Below are 21527 nucleotides of genomic sequence, written 5' to 3' on the forward strand. Positions count from 1 at the left end.
GTTTTGCATGGTAAATTGTAATGAGAATGCTTATATTGCCAACTATAGAAAGATGGGACAACCAATAGAATGTAAAAGGAACATAATAAAAGGGTAAAGATTTCCACTTTTCCTCCTATTGTCTCTCATGATGAAATAGGTGACGAGGAGGAGCTCCCTATTCAACCAATATCATCAATAAGAACCTTGAAAAAATTAATTAAACCCACACATGATGTGGTGAAGAAGAAGAAAAGAAGAAGAAAGAATAGAGGTAAAAAGGTATCTCTCCCAAATAGTGTTGCTCCTATTATTATTGTGCCTCAAGAAAATGAATCAAAAATAATTGTGGAAGGTGATGCACTTGATGATGATATTGCTTCTATGTCTTATAGCACAATGTCCGAGAGCACTATTGATGATGATTTTGTTATGCCTATTGCTTGTTGTGGTGATTATGATTGGAAAGATAATGATACTTCTTATAATCTTGGAAATCTTTTTGGCACCAACTTGGGAAATTGTGATGATAGCAATTACTATACCGTTGGTGCTATCCATACTATTAATGATGAGAGTGATTATGCTTATGATATGCCAAGCCACAAGCTTGGGGATGCTATGTTTGATGATAATGACATGTTTGAGAATTTATATCCACAGACACCTATGGGACCAGGGGGGTCCCATGCTGGTTCGGCAGGGGGACGTCGCGTTGCACAAAGAGCAGACCATCGCGCGGCAGCATGGCACAAAGCACACAAGCAATTTACCCATGTTCGGGCCGCCGTGAGGCGTAAAACCCTACTCCTGCTTTGGTGGATTGACAGTGGAATGTGGATAGTGGAACGCAGTACACTTGCCCGGCAGGGGTCGCCGTATAGCAGCAGCGACTACGCGCGTATGGGGTGCGGGTTCCTCAAATTTCCCAACCCCTCCTACGAGTGCCATGGGCCTCCTTTTATAGATTAAGGGGTCACCACAATGGCAAAGTGGTCATTATCCACTGATATGATAGCAAATAGTGCTATCATACCTAACTCTGCAGGCTGACAGGGTGCATTAAATGCACCACTTTGTGTCACATCACTGGTTGCCCGGCAAGGCTTGCGGGGCTATCTCGCCAGCTCCACGCTTGTTCTCTTGACACGTCGTAGGACGGGTGTCACCTGTGGGTTTCTTCTGTAGGAAATGGCTGCCATGTGGCGAATGGCTGCCACTTAATCACCTTGTGGCTTGACACCGCACTGATTGATGACGTGGGTCGTGCTTGAGTGGTTGGTGGGATGGTTTTGCCTCCGCGAGCCCCCGGCAGACCTTGCCGGGGAGCCTTTGTTGCCTGCTTCTGGTTGTGGCCTCGCCCCTTGTCGGGCTCGCCTGCCCGGCAAAGGAGGCCCTTCTCTTGCCGATATACTGCTCCACTGGCTTGATCTTGATCCCTCTCAGCCGCACGTTGGTTCTTCAAATCTCTTGGTCCTTCAATCTCTGACTCAAGCTGATGCTTCAATTCTGTTCTTGTCTGTGCACGAGTCAGGGGAAAATGCATACCCATGTATATTTTACCCGACATAAGCTCCCGGGCCTAAGCCATACGTGTCGCGTGGCACGTCGGGTTAGGCCCCAAACAGTGCGCGGACACGTGGGAGGAGAGGGTTGTGCGTGCCATTCTGTCATGGCGACCAGTCAACCCAACATCCATCTTACGCAATTACTGTGCGTCGTGGGGTCGTGGCACTGTTGCAGTTATGGTAAATGGTAACTTTCTGAAGCGTCGCGTCTTTGCTCCGCCCCCCCCCCCCTTTAAGAATAGGGGAAAGCATAGCGGCATGATTCACCTGTCTCTCCCCCGCTCCTCCATCTTCTTCCTCTGCAAGCCAAGCGACAATTCCTCCTCTCGATGCTCCTTCCGCCGCCGCCCCCCTCACTCCTCCTTCCAACTAATCCCTCCCCTCCCCACGTTGTTGCAAAAATGGGGAAGAAACCCGCGGAGAAGAAGAAGCCGACGGCCGCGGTGAAGGAGGCCACCGCCGAGGGGAGCGAGAGGTCAGCGGAGCTGAGCAAGAAGCGGAGCGAGGACGTCGTCTTCGTTCTGTCGACCTTGAGCGGCCCCGTTCTTTAGGCGAAGTATGGATTTTTGTGGGGGCAACCCGTTGAGAAGGGTCACGGCGCGCCCGTAGTCTACGAAGCGGGTGTGGTGGATCCCTGATTCTTATCGCTTCTTTGCTACTTATTACATCTGCAGCCTCTGTCCCCCTTCTCCAGATTCTTCGAAGCGATTATGAACTTCTATGGGTTCCATCTCCTCGATTTCACACCAAATGCGATGGCGACCATGGCTATCTTCGCACATTTGTGTGAGAACTTCGTCCGAGTGATGCCCAACATGGATTTCTTCCGGCATTACTTCATTTCGAGGGTGGAGAGCAAAGTCAACTGCTCCGGAATCATTAGTTGGATTCCACGGACGAAGAGGGAACTCCCGGCAACCTTCATTCCCCTGAACATCAACTCTGCCCTGGATCAGATACTGAAGTGGATGCCGGACAAAAATGTCAAGGGGGTATCGAGCACTTGGCAGCTCCCTTCCCTCGATGAAGAGCTTCAGTGGTCGAGCGCCCTAGTGGAGATGACCACCAGGGCTGAGGGTGATATGTATTAGCGCACCTCCGCTATGGAGGTGGCGTATATTCTGAAGAGGGGCGAGGAGGACAAGGCGGCCCGCCACGCGGAGATGGAGAACTCTGCAAAGGCCGGTAAAGGCAAAGGGAAGGTTGGGGACGGGAGCTCTTCCCATGGCGGTAGCGAGGCTCAAGCCACGGAAGATGCTGTCGGGGGAGAGCATGCCGGGGATAACTTTGTCGGGCTGGACGCCCTGGCCACGGCAGCAATGAAGCTCCAAGAGGGAGAGGAGGAGGAGAGGGAGAAGGACGCGGTAGTGGCCCCTGAAGAGGAGTGGCTTGCAGCTGGACCGCAAGCTCCTGCACCAGACTTGGATCAGCGCACCCGTTGGCGCACCGTGGTCCGAGGGGCGGCGACCTCCAACCCAACACCAACCACCAAGAGGGTGAAGAAGACCTCTGCCAAGTCCATCAAGGCCGAGGTGGCGTGTCTCCAATCCCCTCGCCTCACCCAGGCCAAGGCTCCTTCCGCCAAATGGCCAGTGGCCACAGAGGCGGAGTCCAGCCTTCGCTCTGGCTTGAGCTCCTCACAAAGCTCAACTTCCCCGGAGCTCCCATCATCACGGCAGGCGCTGAAGCTGCCAGGGAGTTCCACCGTCCTGCCTCTGAAGAAAGGATGGGAGTCTACCCCTCCCACGGAGTTCAACTTGAACTCCATGCTCGTTAGGGAAGAGTAAGGAGGGTTTCTCTTGGTGGCAGGCATCTACTTAGGCGAATTTGAGCTTTGGCTGACTAACCTCTCATTTTTGTTGTTGCCGGCAGGAAAGTGGAGGACGATACGGAGACCCTCGTCCACCATTCTCGGAAGAGGCTCCGGTGCCTCAGGTCGCTGGAGGGCATAGAGGGCTTGGCTTCGGCAGGGAAGGACACAGAGGACCCTGTGCCAAGCCCCCAGCCCAGCCTCCAGCTTGGGAGCCGAGACTTGGCCCCGCCCGCCGGAGATGATGGAGGCAGCCCCTCCCCCCCCCCACATGGAGGAGGGGACGAGATGATGCAGGGTGAGCCCTTCCCTAAGGGGCATGTCTCCTCTGCCGCTCAAACTAAAGAGATCATCGTGGAATCCTCCACGGCAGAGACCGTGCAGAAGGCTGCCGAGCCCACCCCGGAAGAGGATGAAGCCCGCGACCCGGCAACAATTGCTATCGGGGAAACGGAGACCCCTACCCGGCAGACTTCCCCATGTATCTGACTGAACCTTTCTTTTTTATGCTCTGGTTGCTTTCACTGGTTTCTTCATCCGCTTGAGATTTCTGTTTCTTCACTCTTTCCTGGCCTTCCCGTGTAAAGCCCCCCAAACTGAAGAATGAGATTTGCTGGAGGTGTTGGCTGACATAGGGAGGTATGCCGCCGCGAAGCTGCGAGGCTCTCAGCTGTTGAGGGTCAGGATCTTGCTGCTGGGGATGTTCAAGGCTCCTTGGCAGTGACAAAGCATCCTTTGCTGGATGCCCCGGTAGGGTAAGCGGCCGTCGAGATGAAGATCCCACTCTAAACCATGGGCCCGCTTCCCACTGTCGGGACCATTGCTGAAATTCCGCCGCCTCCCTCGAGTATGCTGGCAATGATGTTGTCGTCGCCGGATATGGGAGCCCTCAACCTGTTCCTGACAAACACAGAGCTCGGCGAAGAGCTTCAGCGTCTTCTGGCACCGCTGCATCTGGGAGGTGGGGAGGCCGACGACTCAGATACCATCACCAAGGACTTGTCCTTCATGGAATCCATGGCGGCAGGCGTGAAGGAAATGTAGGCCCAGCACTGCCAAAAGTGGCAGGAGGTCAAGGAACAGCGTGAATCTGCCAGCAAGGTTGATCAGAGGCTGAAGGACAAATGCCTGGAGCTGCATGAGTGGCATGACAAGCAGTTCAAGGTACTCATGAGGCGGCAAGAGACCCTTCATATGATGAGGGAGGATCTCAGAGCTCGGGAGGCATGCTTAGCGGACCGCGAGGCATCTCTGGATGCCAGGGAGCGAGAGATCTCCCTTTGGGAGGAGAATCTTGAAGCTACCCTCCATGCCAAAGATGAAAATTTGGAGGCCTTGGTGCAGCAACGCGCCAAGGAATTGGAGGACAAGCATAGGATTGCTCTGGACACCCTTGCCACTGACCATGCCGCCCAGCTGAAGAAGCTTGTTAAAGATTTGGATGATGCACCTTCCGCCAAGGTTGAACTCGACCGGCAGGTGGCCAAACTGAATGAAGACCTTGCTGAGAGTGCCAAGAAGGTGGAGGCACTCAAGAGGAAGCACGACAGGCAGAGCTTCACCTGGATGACGTGCAGTCACAACTCTCCTCCAAGACCCAAAGCCTTGAGACCGACAACGACAACATCTCTGACATGAAGGCAAGGATCGGCTCGCTAGAGTGGTCAGCGGAATCTGTTGAATCCTGGTATCAGTTGTTGTCCAAGGACTTGGAAAGCGCCAAACATCCCTGACAAGATCCAGAGGACGGGCTGAAGAATCGGGTCAACATGAACAACCTCTGGATCAAGAGCCCGATTGACATCGCAGAACTTCTTGGCGCCCAAGCTAGGGCGATGGGCATGGACGGCCCAGTCTACTCAGCCAGCGAGCAGGAGGTCCCGAGTGTCAAGCTGGGGCTCTTCTTCAACGAGTTGATCAATAAGCTGAAGGTGCATGAAGAGGGAGGGTTGAACGTTTCGCGATCGAGTTATGGAAGCTCGCCCGCAACTCCATCTTCATGGTCTTGAGCAACATCGCATGTCGTGACCCAAAGCTCGATCTTGACGATGGTTTCAAGAAGCCGTCTGTCGGACCGTGGGTTCCGGCAAACCCTTGAGTTTCGAACACTAGGGTGCGCACGAAAATCTCTCTCTCACACACTCACTCTCGCAACGATCTCTAGGCCTAGCTCGCCGAACCCAAGGAACAAGTAACACGAGACTTTATACTGGTCCGGGCCACCGTTGTGGTGTAATACCCTGCTCCAATGTGGTGTGGTGGATTGCCTCGAGGGCTGAGGATGAACTAGTATAGTGGACAAACAACCTCCTGAGGAGAGGTGTTCTTGAGCTTGATGAGTTGGTGAGATGGCCTTGGTGGAGTGGATTTGATCCAAGATGAGCCGATCCCTGACTACGGTGGTGGCTAGCCCTATTTATAGAGGTCCTGGTCCTCTTCCCAAATGTTTAGGCGAGAAGGGATCCCACAACAGCCAATTTCGAAGGGGGACAACCAGTACAAGTTATCCTGACAAAAGGTGGTCTTCGCCTACCAAGGGCTCTGGTGGTGATGTAGTTGTGGGCTCTGCGGTGACCTCCATCCTGTCGTCCTGCTGGTCTTGGTCTTGTTGCACCAATATGGAAACCTTTGCCTGATGCCTTGGGACTCCTTGCCTGCGCTTGCCCCTTTAGCACCAAAGAGGAAACAAGTACTCTGCGCCCGCTGGCGCCCGCCTGGCCTTGGTCGTCATGGCTCACGTCACGTGAACCTCGTGAGGTGCCCCTTGCATAGATATCTCCGCTCCTCTGGAGCCATCCTAGTGAGGCCGCCCCTGAGGTGGACTTGGCGTCATCCGCCTCGCGAGGGTCTTGAGTAGTTGCTGATGAAGATGGGCCGTACCAGGCCGTTGACGGAGCCACGCCCTGAGCCATAGGCAGGCAAGCCATTCCCAGGATGCTAACAGTAGCCCCCGGGCCCAAGGCGCGCTCGGACTTGGCTTCGAGGCGAAGCCAAAGGGCAAGTGCGGAGTGCCGCGGGCCCCAATATCCTGCGGCCTTGATTGACGCGTGGCGGTTGATGGGGCTTGGGCGCCTCCACTTACCCATGCAGCCTCGATTTCCTCCTAGCTAGGCAGCCATCGTCGCCTACACAGCACCGCCCCCATTAGCCGGAAGAAGAAGAAGGGGAAGAAGGAGTCCCGTACCTCGGCCCCCACGCCGCCGATCTTCGAGCCTTCCATCGAGCGGTCAGTGGTGCTCAACCAGGAAGCGATGGATAAGGTGCGTCCAGAGCTCGCCGCCGATTCCAATGAGTGGGGGCGATGGTGGCCTGGCCTACTTCCCGCGCTGAAATTGACAGGACGACCACTGAGGTCCCCCTCCATCTTCACGCCCTCTGGGCTGGTCTGATCCCTCCCTCTCCGACTTCTTCAATGAGATGCTCTCGCATTAACAGATCAACGCACTGCACCTTGATCCCCAATCCATCATCCTCCTTGCTGTCTTCGCCTTCGTCTGCGAATCCATGGTGGGAATTGCCCCTTCTGTGGCCTTACTCCGCCACTTCTTCTCTCTCCATCTAACAGATGCTCTCCAGCGCTCAGGGTGTGTATCTCTCCAGGCTGTGGTGGCGACGGGCGGCTCGGGGATCGATTTCGAGCTCTCGTCAGTCGTCGGAGGTTTTTGGAAACGATGGGTGTTTGTGGATGTTGGTGTGCACAATCCCTTGCTGCTGCTCCCGCGGATTTCGGCCGCCCAAGCTCCGGCTGGGGGCACGCAAGGCTCACTGGCCGGCGGCTCGCCCATGTCTGGCATCGGCTGGCCAGGCTGAAGGGCCTCGGGGTGATGGCGCCCATGGTGGTGAAGGAGTTCATCCGGTGTTGCATTGCTCCGCTTCAGCATCACTCCCAGCCGATGTGGACCTTCTCTGGCTACAGGGACCGCATGAGGCTTCAGGTGCCGCCTCTTGCCCCTGAGGCGCGGTGCACGGTAATCAAGCTCCTGATGGGTGACCCAACGCCAGCCAGCCTACCGGAAGAAGGTTGTCTTCTATACTGCTGCTCGAACAAGGTGGAGTTCATGAAGCAGATGCCCCCCTTCGACGAATGGGGACTATGCCTGGTTGGCCTTGAAGGGCCTCACGAGAGCCCTGTCTTCGTGGCTCCCTTGCCCGTCGTCGACGCGGTGATCTCCCCGGAAGTGGGCGCAGGGGGGCGATCACCGTCGGCTGCTGGCGACGCGGCTACCGAGGAACTGGCGCCACTCGGGGCTCCTGAGGTGCCGTCCCCCGGGACCCAGGAGAGCTGCCCTGAGGAAGCGGTCGGGGGGCGACGCAGTCCGACACTCCTGAGGCCGAAGCCCCTGAGGCCTCGGCGAGCCGCCATGAGGCGGGGACAGAGGTCCCCACGCAGTCCACCACCCCTGAGGTCGCCTCCTCAGGGGCCGCACCTGCCACGCCCATCATTGGCGACCGCACCCAGGGCTTCGGCTGGCTCCGACCAAACTTCGAAGCGCTCCGCAAGAGGAAGGGGTCTCCAATCTGCAGTGGTGACGCCTTCTGGCCATTGAAGCAGAGGAAGTACATAGCTATTAACGAGTGAGTACCTTATCCTTGTAATTTCTTGAGCGCCGCTTACCCTCCTGACCATGGTTCCTTAGGGTCCCTCCTGCTAGGGTGATGAAGTCTCCCGAGGAGCAACCTCTGCCTACCTCGGGCTCCCTGCTAACCCTGGGTGCCTCGTGTCGAACTACCGCACGTGGCGCGAGGCCTGCCAGGGAAGCAGACATGCTAGCCTGGCCCCTTGACCCTGTGCTCTTGTCGTCCCTCCTTCGTGGCCTGCCTGGGGTGCGGAGAGTGTGCCGACGGCCCCACCGCTAGTGCTTGCCCACGGCTGCGAGACACCGACTCTGGCCTCACCTTCAAGCAATGAGGCTCTGCCCCACCGGGCCTCCCCCGAGGCCCGAAGGGCGGCCGAAAAGGCACCGGCCCCCAGCCCCCTGCCGGGAGCGGGCGAGCCACTTCGAACTTCTCCAACAATCCTAGGCACGGAGGACGGACTTGGCTGCACATTCAAGCTTGCATGCGAGCGCAGCACCGTCCGTCATAAGCTCTTCTAGGAAGCGATGGGCGCGGTGATCCGGCTCGGGGAAGAGCTCGTGGACGTTGATGCCTACCTTGAATCAGAAGGCCTCCGGCTAGCAGATGAATGGCATCAGCTAAAGGTAGCCATCGACCTTGGGAGTCTCCAGCACGAACGCGCCGAAGGCCGAGGCGTCCCTTGCTACCTTGCACGAGGCCAGTGCCCGGGCCTTGGACAAGGCCAAGGAAGCTGACCGCTGCCGCGAGGCCGCAGAGAAATGCGAAGGGGAGCTCCGGGCTCTCAACGCCTCCCTGGAGCGGCAGGTCGAGGCGACGCAGGGCTGCCTTGGTGTCGATGAAGGGGGCACCCTCCAAGGAGGGGGAGCTCCTGAAACACGAGGAGGCGCTGATGCTGGAGGCCACGGAGCGCAGCCTCGAGCTTGAACGGTTGGAGACGAGGGAGCGTCAGGTCGCCCAGGCAGAGGACGGCGCCAGCGCGCGTGAAGCCAGGATCCAGGAGGAAGTCGACCGCAGGGTGGTGGAGGCTCGTGCAGATCTCGCCAAAAGGCACGAGCTGAAGCTGAAGCTCGTGGGAGCCAAAGACGAGTGCAGAACCACTGCCCTCAGGTCAAGGCTGGACGAAGCGAAGCAGCATGAGAAGGCCGCCGCAGCGGCCTTGATCTCCATCCAGCCCGAGCTGGCCTCCGCCCATGCCGAACTGCTCCCGCTCCAGCGGCGGGTTGCTGATGCTGAGTCCCTCACGCAGCAAGCGCTCCGCCGGCAGCCTTTACTGCGTGAGCATACTCCCATGCTTCAGGCCCTCAGGGTGAGGGACAACCAGGCGCTCGGTGCCATCTGCGACGAACACGCCCCTCACCCCCATGCAGAGGACTATGCCAGCCATCTCCGCTTCTTCACCGACATCGTGACGCGCCTGGAGGACCGGGCCGAGAGGGCTCGCGAGCTTGTTGAGGAAAAGAGCCAGGGCCTCCTTGGACGCGCGTTCTCCTGCGTCTTCAGCCATCTTCAGAATGCCGGCCCCAACTTCGATTTCAACGCCGCCATCGCCCCAATGCTCGAAGCTATCCGGGACAACCTGGCGCGTTGGGTGGACGATAACGTGGATGCTCTGGTCAGGGCTTTCGCTTCCGACGATGATGCAGTGGTGGTCGTGGCGGATGAAGGCGGCGTGGTCGATGATGGTGAAGACAACGCTGGCGACGACGCCTGCAGCATGTCCGGGAGCGATTCGGAAGATGCTGCGAGTGACATGTCCGATTGAGCCCGCGCTCCTTGTTTTGAACCTACGCGCAAAGGGTTGGGCATGACCCTTCAAGATGTAAGAGCATTTTGGGGAGGGGGAGCCCCTCATGTAATCAGACTATTGTTTTATTCCCTGAGACAGACTTAAGGCATGCTTTTGCGAGTTCTCAAGTTCTTCCACGAGCTTGCTGCAGTAACTTACCTTGGTCCAGACAGACCACGGACTGGTCTGGTGGTTGCCGGTGCATATTTCTCCCAAGGAGACTCCCTCACGGGCCCACGAGGTGTTGGGCTCCTGAGGAGCCTGCTAGTTGGATGGAGTTGAGGTCTCCTTGGGTGGACGGTCCCGCCCTGACCGGCCAAGTAGCCCAACGGTCGGCGTTGGTCCTTGGGTCGTCGGAAATCGAGATAGAGGGGTGTTGGCGGATCAGCTGGCGAAAGAGAGGCTTCAGTGCACCCCTAGCTACCTGGCGCGCCAAATGTCAGATCGTGGGTTCCGGCAAACCCTTGAGGTTTGAACACTGGGGTGCGCACAAAGATCTCTCTCTCTCTCTCGCTCACTCTTGCAATGATCTCTAGGCCTAGCTCGCTGAACCCAAGGAACAAGTGACACGAGAGTTTATACTGGTTCAGGCCACCATTGTGGTGCAATACCCTACTCCAGTGTGGTGTGGTGGATTGCCTCGAGGGCTGAGTATGAACTAGTACAGAGGACAAATAGCCTCTTGAGGAGAGGTGTTCTTGAGCTTGATGAGCTGGTGAGATGGCCTTGGTTGAGTGGATCTCATCCAAGATGAGCCGATCCCTGACTAAGGTGGTGGCTAGCCCTATTTATAGAGGCACTGGTCCTATTCCCAAATGTTTAGGCGGGAAGGGATCCCACAACGGCCAATTTCGAAGGGGGGCAACTAGTACAAGTTATCCTGACAAAAGGTGGTCTTCGCCTGCCAAGGGCTTTGGTGGTGATGTAGCTGTGGGCTCCGCGGTGACCTCCATCCTACCTTCCTGCTGGTCTTGGTCTTGTTGCACCAATATGCAAACCTTTGCCTGACGCCTTGGGACTCCTCGCCTGCGCTTGCCCCTTTAGCACCAAAGAGGAAACAAGTACTCTGCGCCCGCTAGCACCTGCCTGGCCTTGGCCGTCATGGCTCACGTCACGTGAACCTCGTGAGATGCCCCTTGCATAGATATCTCCGCTCCTTGGGACCCAGCCTAGCGAGGCCGCCCCTGAGGAGGTCTTGGCGTCGTCCGCCTCACGAGGCTTGGCCCCTCGCGAGGGTCTTGAGTGGTTGCTGCTGAAGATGGGTCGTACCAGGCCGTTGACAGAGCCACGCCCTGGGCCGCAGCAGGCAAGCCTGGGTACCCCCGTTCCCAGGACGCCGACACCGCCATCTAGTGCTGACGTTGCTGTTGCTGAGGAGAAGGCCACCCCCCATGCCGACAGGGTTATCCGTGTTTAAGCTCTTCTTCTTGGCCACAGGGCCATGCATCGGGCCTTGGTCGCTCCACGAGACCCTGTAATGAAAACATGCCATATATTTTGTGTTTAGTCGTCGTATCTCTAGTGTTTGTGTGAAACCGATACTTCTAGCTGGATCTTTTGAATGTGTGTTTATCCCTTTGAACTATATATGCTTGTGTTTGTATGATCAACCCCTACAAGTTCTGGATGCCTGCCGATATCATATTGCCATGATTTCGTAAGGGTCCGGCCCTTAATAGTCATCTTGGTGTGGATGCGTCTCAGCAGGTTTTTCCTAGGTAGCTGTCGATGCAGCCGCTCGACCTACGAGTGTGGCTCTGGACAGGATGATGGTGCGATCAAAGAAATAGCCAAGGTTCCATCGCTGTCGGCGTCCTGGGAACAGGGGTACCCAGACTTGCCTGCTTGCGGCCCGTGCGTGGCTCCGTCAATGGCCCAGTACGGCCCATCTTCAGTAGCAGCAACTCGAGACCCTAGTGAGGGGCCAAGCCTCGCGAGGCGGACGACGCCAAGACCTCCTTCGGGGCAGCCTCACTAGGATGGCTCCCGAGGAGCGGATATATCTACGCAAGGGGAACCTCGCGAAGTTCGTGTGATGTGAGCCATGACGACCAAGGCCAGGCAGGTGCTAGCGGGCACAGTGTACTAGTTTCCTCTTTGGTGCTAAGGAGGCAAGAACGGGCACGAGGTCCTGAGGCATCAGGCAAAGGTTTCTATATTGGTGCAACAAGACCAAGACCGCCAGGACGGCAGGACGGAGGTCATCGCGGAGGCCACAGTAGCATCACCACCAGAGCTGTTGGCAGGCAAAGACCACCTTTTGTCAGGATATCTTGTACTAGTTGTCCCCCTTCAAACTTGGCCATTGTGGGATCCCTTCCCACCTAAACATTTGGGAAGAGGACCAAGGCCACTATAAATAGGACTTAGCCACCACCATATAGGGGGATCGGATTCATTCCACCCAGACGAGCTCACCAGCTCATCTAGCTCAAGAACACCTCACCTCCCGAGGTTGTTCATCCATTGTACTAGTTCATCCTCAGCCCCTCGAGGCAATCCACCACACATTGGAGTAGGGTATTACACCGCAAGGTGGCCCGAACCAGTATAAACCCCCATGTCTCTTGTTCTTTGGGTCCGTCGAGCTAGGCCGTGGGATCGTTGAGCGAGCAATCTAGGAAGAGAGTGTTCTTCGTGCACACCCTAGAGTTCAAACCACACAAGCGTTTGCCGAAACCCATAATCTGAGATTTGGCGCACCAGGTAGGGGTGCGTCGGAGCTCCACCTCTCCGCTCGTTCCGCCCGTCCGCCTGCTTCGTCTCTCTGTTCGGCCCTCATGGCAGGCGCCACCCCACCGGCTGGATTGACGGGCACGTGTAGAGGCGTCGTGGGCCTCCGGACCTTCACCCCTACCTTACGACAGGTGTGGTGGCCACGCAAGTTCAAGCCGGATATGCCGCCTCGCTACAATGGCGCAGCGGATCCAGCAGCCTTCCTACTGGTATATGAGGAGGTCGTTCGGGAAGCCAGAGGAGATGACAGGGTCATGGCCAACCAGTTTCCCATGGCCCTAGCCAGCGTGCCGGGTGCCTGGCTGCTCAGCCTATCAGGATCCTTGATGGCCTCCTAGAAAGAGTTGTGCGGTCTCGTCATCGCGCGCTTCGCAGCACCAGCGCCCCTCACCGTTGCAGCCATCCTCGGCGACTCGCAGGCACCGCCCTCAGATCGCCAGATCAAGCAGTTCTTCCGCCAAATGGGAGCCGCCTTTGTGCAGCAAGGACCTCCCTCGGGATGGGTGGTGCCCAAGGCCGACCTCACCTTCGACTTGGGGGGGACCATCCGGCGACCACCGCCGGCTCGAGCGCGCTCCCGGTGCTTTGCACACCCACCATCTGCAACGTGGCGGTAACCAAGACCCTCATCGACGGCGGGGTTGGCCTCAATGTGCTCTCCGTGGAAGCTATCGGCTTGCTCCACATACCACACAGCAGGCTCCGTCACACCAGGCCCTTCTCCGAAGATGGCGGCAGTTCCACCAGCCCCCTAGGGCAGATCCGCCTCCCAGTCACCTTCAGTACTCGCAACAACTACCGCACCGAGCTTATTGACTTCGACATCGCTCGCATTGGCCTCCCGTACAACGCCATCCTCGGGTACCCATCCCTGGCTCAATTCATGGAAGCAACTCACCCTGCATGCAGCCTCATGAAGATGCCGGGGAGCAACGGCGTCCTCACCATGGCTAGACACACCAAGGAGGCCCTGATGGCCCTCAAGCTCGCCTTCAGGGCCACGGCGGTGGCACACCCCGCAGGAGAAGCATCACCTGGTATCCAAGGACTTGCGCCGACGAATAAGAAGCAATTGTTCTCCCAAGATCGGGCCAAGACAAAGCAGGTGCCGGTCGACGAGGATGGGGCTTCAGGAGCCACCTTCACCATAGGTGCCGACCTTGCCCCAGACCAAGAAAAGGCGTTGGTGAATTTCATGCGCGCAAATAAGGAGGTATTCGCCTGGGAGCCCAAGCAGCTGGTTGGGGTCCCGAGGGGGATAATCGAGCATCACCTAAGGGCGTGCCCGAATGTATGCCCGGTGAAGCAGAAGGTGCGGTGACAGCCTGCAGAGAAGCAATCATTCATCATCCAGGGGACCCGCAACCTGCAGGATGCAGGTGTCATCCGCGAGGTATGGTACCCGGAGTGGCTGGTGAACCCGGTCGTCGTGCCCAAGAAAGGCAGGAAAGAGCGCATGTGTGTTGACTTCACCAACCTCAACAAGGCCTGCCCTCAAGATTCGTTCTTGCTTCCGCGCATTGATCAGATCGTTGACTCCACCACCGAGTGCGACTTGCTGTGTTTCCTAGATGCCTTCTTAGGTTACCACCAGATCAAGATGGCGGTGGAGGACATAGAGAAGACGGCCTTCTTAACCCCGTGCGGGGTGTACTGCTACAGCTGCATGCCATTTAGGCTGCGTAACGCTAAAGCAACCTTCCAGCGGCTGACGCACATCGCTCTAGGCCAGCAGCTCGGGAGGAACGCTGAGGCCTACATCGACGACATTGTGGTGAAATCTCGGGAGGCAAGGACCCTCATTCAGGATCTGGAGGAGACTTTTGCCAGCCTGCGCAAGGTAGACCTGCGGCTCAACCGGAGAAATGCGTGTTCGGCGTCCCCTCCGAAAAGCTGCTGGGTTCCTCATATCACACATGGGGATCGAGGCGAACCCAGAGAAGGTCAAAGCAATAGAAGACATGAGCCCGCCGCAGACTCTCAAGGAAATGCAAAAAATCACGGGCTGCATAACCTCACTGGGGCGCTTCATCTCCAAGCTGGGGGAGCGCGCCATCCCGTTCTTCAAGCTGATGAAGAATAAGGGCCCGTTCGAGTGGACTCCGTAGGCCGACATGGCGTTTCAAGACCTCAAGAGATACCTAACCAGCCCGCCGGTGATGGTAGCGCCTCGTCCTCTCGAGCCCCTGGTGCTTTACCTGGCCGCCACACCTCATTCCGCTAGTGCAGTGCTGGTGGTCGTCCGGGAGGAGCGCCTGTCCAAGAGCCTGCCACCCGACGCCGTGCGTCCGGTCAGGATGGTGCAGCACCAAGACGGCACCCCTGAAGCCACAACAGAGCCAGAAAATGACCGGGCACCACAAGACAACGCTTCTGAGGCCGCGATAGCCTTGATAGGCGGCCGAATTCCTGAGACCTCCCAGCCTCAGGGAGCCCCTAGCCTCAGGAGATCTCAGACTCCACCAACACTCCCGCCCTCATCGAACACCCGGTGTACTTCATCAGCACGGTGTTGCGAGACACACGGGCATGCTACCCCATGTCGCAGAACCTTCTGCTCACGCTCCTCGTGGCCTCGCGCAAGTTACGCCACTACTTCCAAGGCCACCCCATCAAGGTCGTCTCGACCTACCCGCTGGAGAGGGTACTCCGGAGCCCCAATGCTGCAGGGAGGGTCGCCGAGTGGAACATCGAACTGCAGGCATTCCAGCTGGAGTTCAGCACCACCAGGGTCATCAAGGGAGCCGCGTCGGCCGACTTCATGGCGGAAGGGACTGACGCTCCAGGGCCCGAAGCGGGTGAGGACAGGTCCCTCTCGCCAGGGAGCGAAGCACCAAACGGTTGGGTCATGTACTTCGACAGCGCCTTCGCGCACCAGGGCATGGGGGCTGGGGCCGTGCTCATCTCGCCCACCTAGGACAAGCTCTATTACGCTGTGCAGCTCTGCTTCCAGCGAGGCGAGAAAGTCTCCAACAACATCGCGGAATACGAAGGATTGATCGCCAGCCTCAAGGCTACGGAGGCCTTGGGGGTGAAGCGCCTCACCATCAAGAGCGACTCTCAACTCCTCGTCAACTTTTCCAACAAGGTGAACGAACCGAAGGACGAGCACATGGAGGCCTATCTCGCGGAGGTACGCAAAATGGAGAAGCAATTCTTGGGCCTAGAACTGCAGCATGTGCCCCGTGGCACAAACAAGGAAGCTGATGATATCGCCAAGAGGGCGCCAAGGCATCAGCCCCAGGAGCCCGGCGTCTTCGAGGAGTGGCTATTCAAGCCTTCAGCGGCCCCTCCGGCTGCGGAGCCTACGCCGCCTCAGGAGGAGCTCCCCCTGCCACCAGCCTCAGGAGCTCCCGCCTACGGCCCGACCTCACGAGCGCGCCTGCTCCTCGCACTTGAACCCCAGGAGGGGTGCTGGACTGAAGAACTCAAGGTGTACCTGCCGCAGGGGGGCTATAGAAGAAGGAGGAGGACCCGGAGTGCGTAGCTTGGCAAGCTACAGCCTACTGCACCCAGGACAGTGAGCTATACCAAAACGACCGAATGATGTTTCCTTGCGATGCATCTCCAGGGACCAGGGGCGTGAGCTATTAGCTGACATACATGGCAGAGACTGTAGGCATCACTCTTCGTCGCGCACCTTGGTGGGCAAGGCGTTCCGCAGTGGATTCTATTGGCCTACGGCAGTCAACAACGCAGTCGAGCTGGTGAAATCATGCGAGGCCTACTAGTTCCATGCCAAGAAAATTCACCAGCCTGCCCAGGGCCTCCAGACCATCCCGCTCTCATGGCCGTTTGTGGTCTAGGGGCTGGATATCCTGGGTCCAGTCCCTCGAGCACCCGGGGGCTACCGCTACCTCTACATTGCCATCGACAAGTTCACCAAGTGGGCGGAGGTGGAAGCCGTCCACACCATCCCAACTGGCTCCGCAGTTAAGTTCATCAAGGGCCTTGTGAGCCGGTTCGAAGTCCCTAATCGCATCATCAGTGACAACGGCTCACAGTTTACTAGCAATCTCTTCAAAACATATTGCGCTCATCCTGGAACGCAGATATGCTATGCCTCAGTGGCACACCCCAGGAACAACGGCCAAGCTGAGCGCGCCAGCGCGGAGGTCCTAAGAGGCCTCAAGACAAGGACCTTCAAGAAGAAGCTCGAGGCCTATGGCTGGGATTGGCACGACGAGCTCCATTCCGTCTTGTTGTCCATCCGCACCACCACCACCAAGCCAACAGGCGAGACCCCGTTCTTCCTCGTCTACGGAGCCGAAGCGGTTCTCCCTCACGAGGTCAAGTATCTCTCCACGTGGGTCTTGGCGTTTAATGAGGCACGTCAGGACGCCATGCGGGGGATGGACCTCATGCTGGGGAAGGAACGCCGCCGCCAAGCCTCGCTCCGAGCGGCAAGGTACCAGCAGGCGCTATGATAGTACCACTGCCGCAGTATCCGCTCCACGATGCTCGAGGTGGGCGATCTCGTCCTGCGGCGGGTGCTCTCAAGGGAAGGGCTGCATAATCTCTCACCCATGTGGGAGGGCCCGTTTAGAATTGCCCGCGTCTCTAGGAATGGCGTTGTGCGTCTGGAGACGATGGACGGGATCCCCATCCAGAACGCCTAGAACATCGAGCACCTCCGGAAGTTCTACCCATGAAGCAAGGCCTAGTGCCTGTGAAGGTCTCCGCTCGTGACACTCCCACATAATAATGAGTAGGGATGTACATGCCCCAGTGTAACACCCTCGATGCGACTATAGCTCCCACGTGTCGAGGCACGACTTAGAGACATAATCGCATTGAAGGCATATGTCGCAAGTTAGGCAATCTTCACAACATCCCATGTAATATAATAATGAAAGGGGAGATAACATAGTTGGCTTACACTCGCCACGTCAATCAAGTACAAAAATAACATTACATCAACCAAACACTCATGGCCCGACTACGGCGCCAAAATAAAAGAGAACCCAACATGCGACAACGGTCCCATTCACCCCCAACTGGGCACCACTACTGATCATCGGGAAAGGAAACATAGTAACGTTGAGAGTCTTCGTCGAACTCCCACTTGAGCTCATACGCATCTCCTGGAGCGGAATCATCAGGCCCTGCATCTGGTGTAATAGTAATCTGTGAGCCACAGGGACTCAGCAATCTCGCACCCTCACGATCAAGACTATTTAAGCTTATAGGTAAGGCAAGGTAAAAATATGTGGAGCTGCAGCAAGCGGCTAGCAAGTATGGTGGCTAACTTATTCGCAAAAGAGAGCGAGAAGAGGAGGCAAAGCGCGTGCGAGAAACTAGAGAGCAACCTACGCAAACATTACTCCAACACCGTGTCCACTTCCCGGACTCCGCCGAGAAGAGGCCATCACGGTAACACACTCAGTTGATTCATTTTAATTAAGTTAAGGTTCAAGTTATCTACAACCAGACATTAACAAATTCCCATCTGCCCAAAACCGCGGGCACGGCTTTCAAAAGTTCAAATCCCTGCAGGGGAGTCCCAACTTAGCCCATGACAAGATCTCACGGTCAACGAAGGAATAGACCTCCTCCCAAGACGTTCCGATCAGACTCGGTATCTCGGTTACTCAAGACACTTCGACAGGTTAAAAGAAGACCAGCAACACCGCCCGAATGTGCCGACAAATCCCGATAGGAGCTGCACATATCTCGTTCTCAAGGCACACTCAGATAGGTCAAGCTACAAGTAAAACCAACCCTCGAGTTTCCCCGAGGTGGCCCCACAGGCTGCCCGGTTTGGACCAACACTCAGAGGAGCACTGGCCCGGGGGGGTCAAAATAAGATGACCCTCGGGCTCCGGAAACCCAAGGGAAAAAGAGGCTAGGTGGCGAATGGTAAAACCAAGGTTGGGCATTGCTGGAAAAGCTTTAATCAAGGCGAACTATCAAGGGGTTCTCATTATAACCCAACCGCGTAAGGAACGCAAAATCCGGGAACATAACACTGATATGACGGAAACTAGGGCGGCAAGAGTGGAACAAAACACTAGGCGAGAGGCCGAGCCTTCCACCCTTTACCAAGTGTATAGATGCATTAAGATAACCAGGTAATATAAGGATATCCCAACAAGTAAATAAATGTTCCAAAAAGGAACGGCCTCCAATCTTCACCTGCAACTAGCAACGCTATAAGAGGGGCTGAGCAAAGCGGTAACATAGCCAATCAACGGTTTGCTAGGACAAAGGTGGGTTAGAGGTTTGACATGGCAATTTGGGAGGCTTGAAAGCAAGTGGTAGGCATCGTAGCAATGGCATAGCAAAAGAGCGAGCAAACTAGCATAGCAAAGATAGTAGTGATTTCGAGGGTATGATCATCTTGCCTGCACAGTTGTCAGAGTTGACTGGACCCTCGAAAGCAAACTCAATGGGCTCCTTGTTAGCGAACTCGTCTCCCGGCTCTACCCAAACAAGACAAACAAGCAACAAGGGCACAATCAACCACGTGCAAACTCAAACAACACAATGCAAAGATGATATGCTATGCGGGATGCGATGCGGGATGCAAAATGCAAGATATGACAGGAAATGCATGAACCTGGCCTCAACTTGGAAAAACAAGTGCGCCACTGGAAATATGAGATGAAATCGCTTGAAAATGATATAAAGAACGCCAGAATCGGAGTTACGGTTTGGAAATGGCAAGTGATTCAAAAATGACACCGGCCTGCGATTTACAGCAAGTAGGCATCTAAATGCAATGAGATGAACATGCTACAGCACCCAAACAAGACAACGAAATACATGGCAGGCATGCACACAAGATGCTTAACAAAAGTCTAGCACTGAGCTACGGCCAATTCATCCAATAACAGCTTCAAACAAGCATGGCAAAAATGCATATGGCAAACAGATCTCAGACTTAGTGAAATTAACACTTGTCTAGAATTTCAGATCAGGTAGCCCTCTTCAGAGCAACAAAACTACATGCTACAGGACCTGAACATGGCAAAGTAAAGCATGGAATGGAGCTACTCAAAGAGCTTAACAAAAGTCCCTTAGTGACCTTGAGCCAAAAGGGATCAGAAAATACAATTGCAAGCATGTGAACATAGCAAAAACATAATCAATTTTCACACTTAGTGAAAACTGACACATGCTCAAACATAACTCAAGTAGGCATGTTTACGAGCTCGATGCACTCACCACGGTGCAAGTCATGGCAAGACAAGCATACACCCATCAAGAAGGCACAAAATACAAGCTAGACATGGCAAGAACAATAGCATAGCACGCACGGATCAACTACAACATCATCGGCAAAATTACAAACAAGTTGACAATCTGTCCAGATTCACAAAGTAGCAAAAGTAGAGCTCGATTAACTCAAGCTAGGTTGCTCCATAATTGCAAACAAAGACATGGATGGATAGAGCACTACACTGTTAACAAAACATCCTTACTGATCATCCTCAAAAGAGGCACGGATCACTAGGAAACAACATGAACATATGACATCATGAGATAAACAGCTCCAGGACTTAGTGAAATTACTAAGTCCCTGAAAACAGAGTTAGCAAGTGCACCACTTTGCAAGCTTGCACTAGTCACCACACACATCCTAAAAATACATGGGTTGCACCTCTGGAAAGATGACAAAACCCTTAACAAAACACATGTAGAGCATCAGGGCATAGCATGCACACATTAATCATGGCAAAAATGACAAAAAGCTAAACGGAGTAGCGGATCTAACAATTATCCCAAGTAGCCCTCTTCTAACAGCATTTCGGGCATCAAGATGAACTCAAATGGAAATGATGCAATGGAATGAAATGATGTACTCTCTGAGATGAACATTTTGATATTCTATATGCATGAATCGGAGCTACGGATGCAAAGTTACGGAGCCATGAACAGGAGCACTTGAATTGAAAAATCTCCGGGACTTAGTGAAAAATGCAACCTCCCAGATCTAGGGTTTGACCGGCGCGCGAACCGAGGCGGCAGTGGACTCGCGGAGACGATGAATACGGCGGCGGCCGGGGTCGGCGGCGGTGGATCCGGCCCTCCCGCGGCCGGATCCGGCCGGAGGCGAGGCTGGGGAGGCGCGGGCGGCGAGGGGCGGCGTGCGGCGGAGCGGGGCGGCGCGAGGCAGCGGGAGGCGGCGCGAGGAGGCGGACGGCGGCTCGGCGGCGCGCGGCGGCTTGGCGGCGGCGGCAGCTCGTCTCGCGGGCGAGGAGGCGCGGGGCTTCGGGCGGCGGCGCGGTGGCTTCGGGCCTCGGGGGCCAGCTGCGGGCTCCCGGGCCCGGCGGCGCGCCGAAGCGGTCCCCCGGGGCGCGGCCAACGGCGTGGCGACATGTGGCGGCGGGGGCGCTGGGCGGACACGTCCGGCGGCGAGATTTTTGTCCGGCGCGCGAGGTGATGAAGGAGACTAGGGTTTCGTCCGGATTTGGAATGGGGGACGTATAAATAGGCATAGAGGGAGCTAGGAGAGTCCAAATGAGGTGCGGTTTTCGGCCACGCGATCGTGATCGAACGCTCTAGATGATGGAGCAAAGTTAGGTGGGTTTTGGGCCAAATTGAAGGGGTGTTGGGCTGCAACACACACGAGGCCTTTTCGGTCCCTTGGTTAACCATTGGAGTATCAAACGAAGTCCAAATGATACGAAACTTGACAGGCGGTCTACCGGTAGTAAACCAAGGCCGCTTGGCAAGTCTCGGTCCAATCCGGAAATGTTTAATCCCCACACACGAAAGAAAGCTAGAAATGACCACCGGAGGAGAACGAAGCGCCGGAATGCAAAACGGACAACGGGGAAAATGCTTGAATGGATGAGACGAACACGTATGCAAATGCAATGCACATGATGACATGATATGAGACGCATGACAACGACAACAACACACAGAGACAAAAACCCGAACCCGAGGAAATAAATATAACTTAACGCCGGAAACGGCAAGAGTTGGAGTAAAAATTGGGAAAGTTACATCCGGGGTGTTACAACACTCCACCACTACGAAAGGATCTCGTACCGAGATCTAGGACTGAAAGAACGCTGGGTACTCAGAACGGAGGTGATCCTCGCGTTCCCAGGTAGCTTCA

Source organism: Triticum dicoccoides, chromosome 4A, assembly GCF_002162155.2.
Source record: "Triticum dicoccoides isolate Atlit2015 ecotype Zavitan chromosome 4A, WEW_v2.0, whole genome shotgun sequence".
NCBI lineage: Eukaryota > Viridiplantae > Streptophyta > Magnoliopsida > Poales > Poaceae > Triticum > Triticum dicoccoides.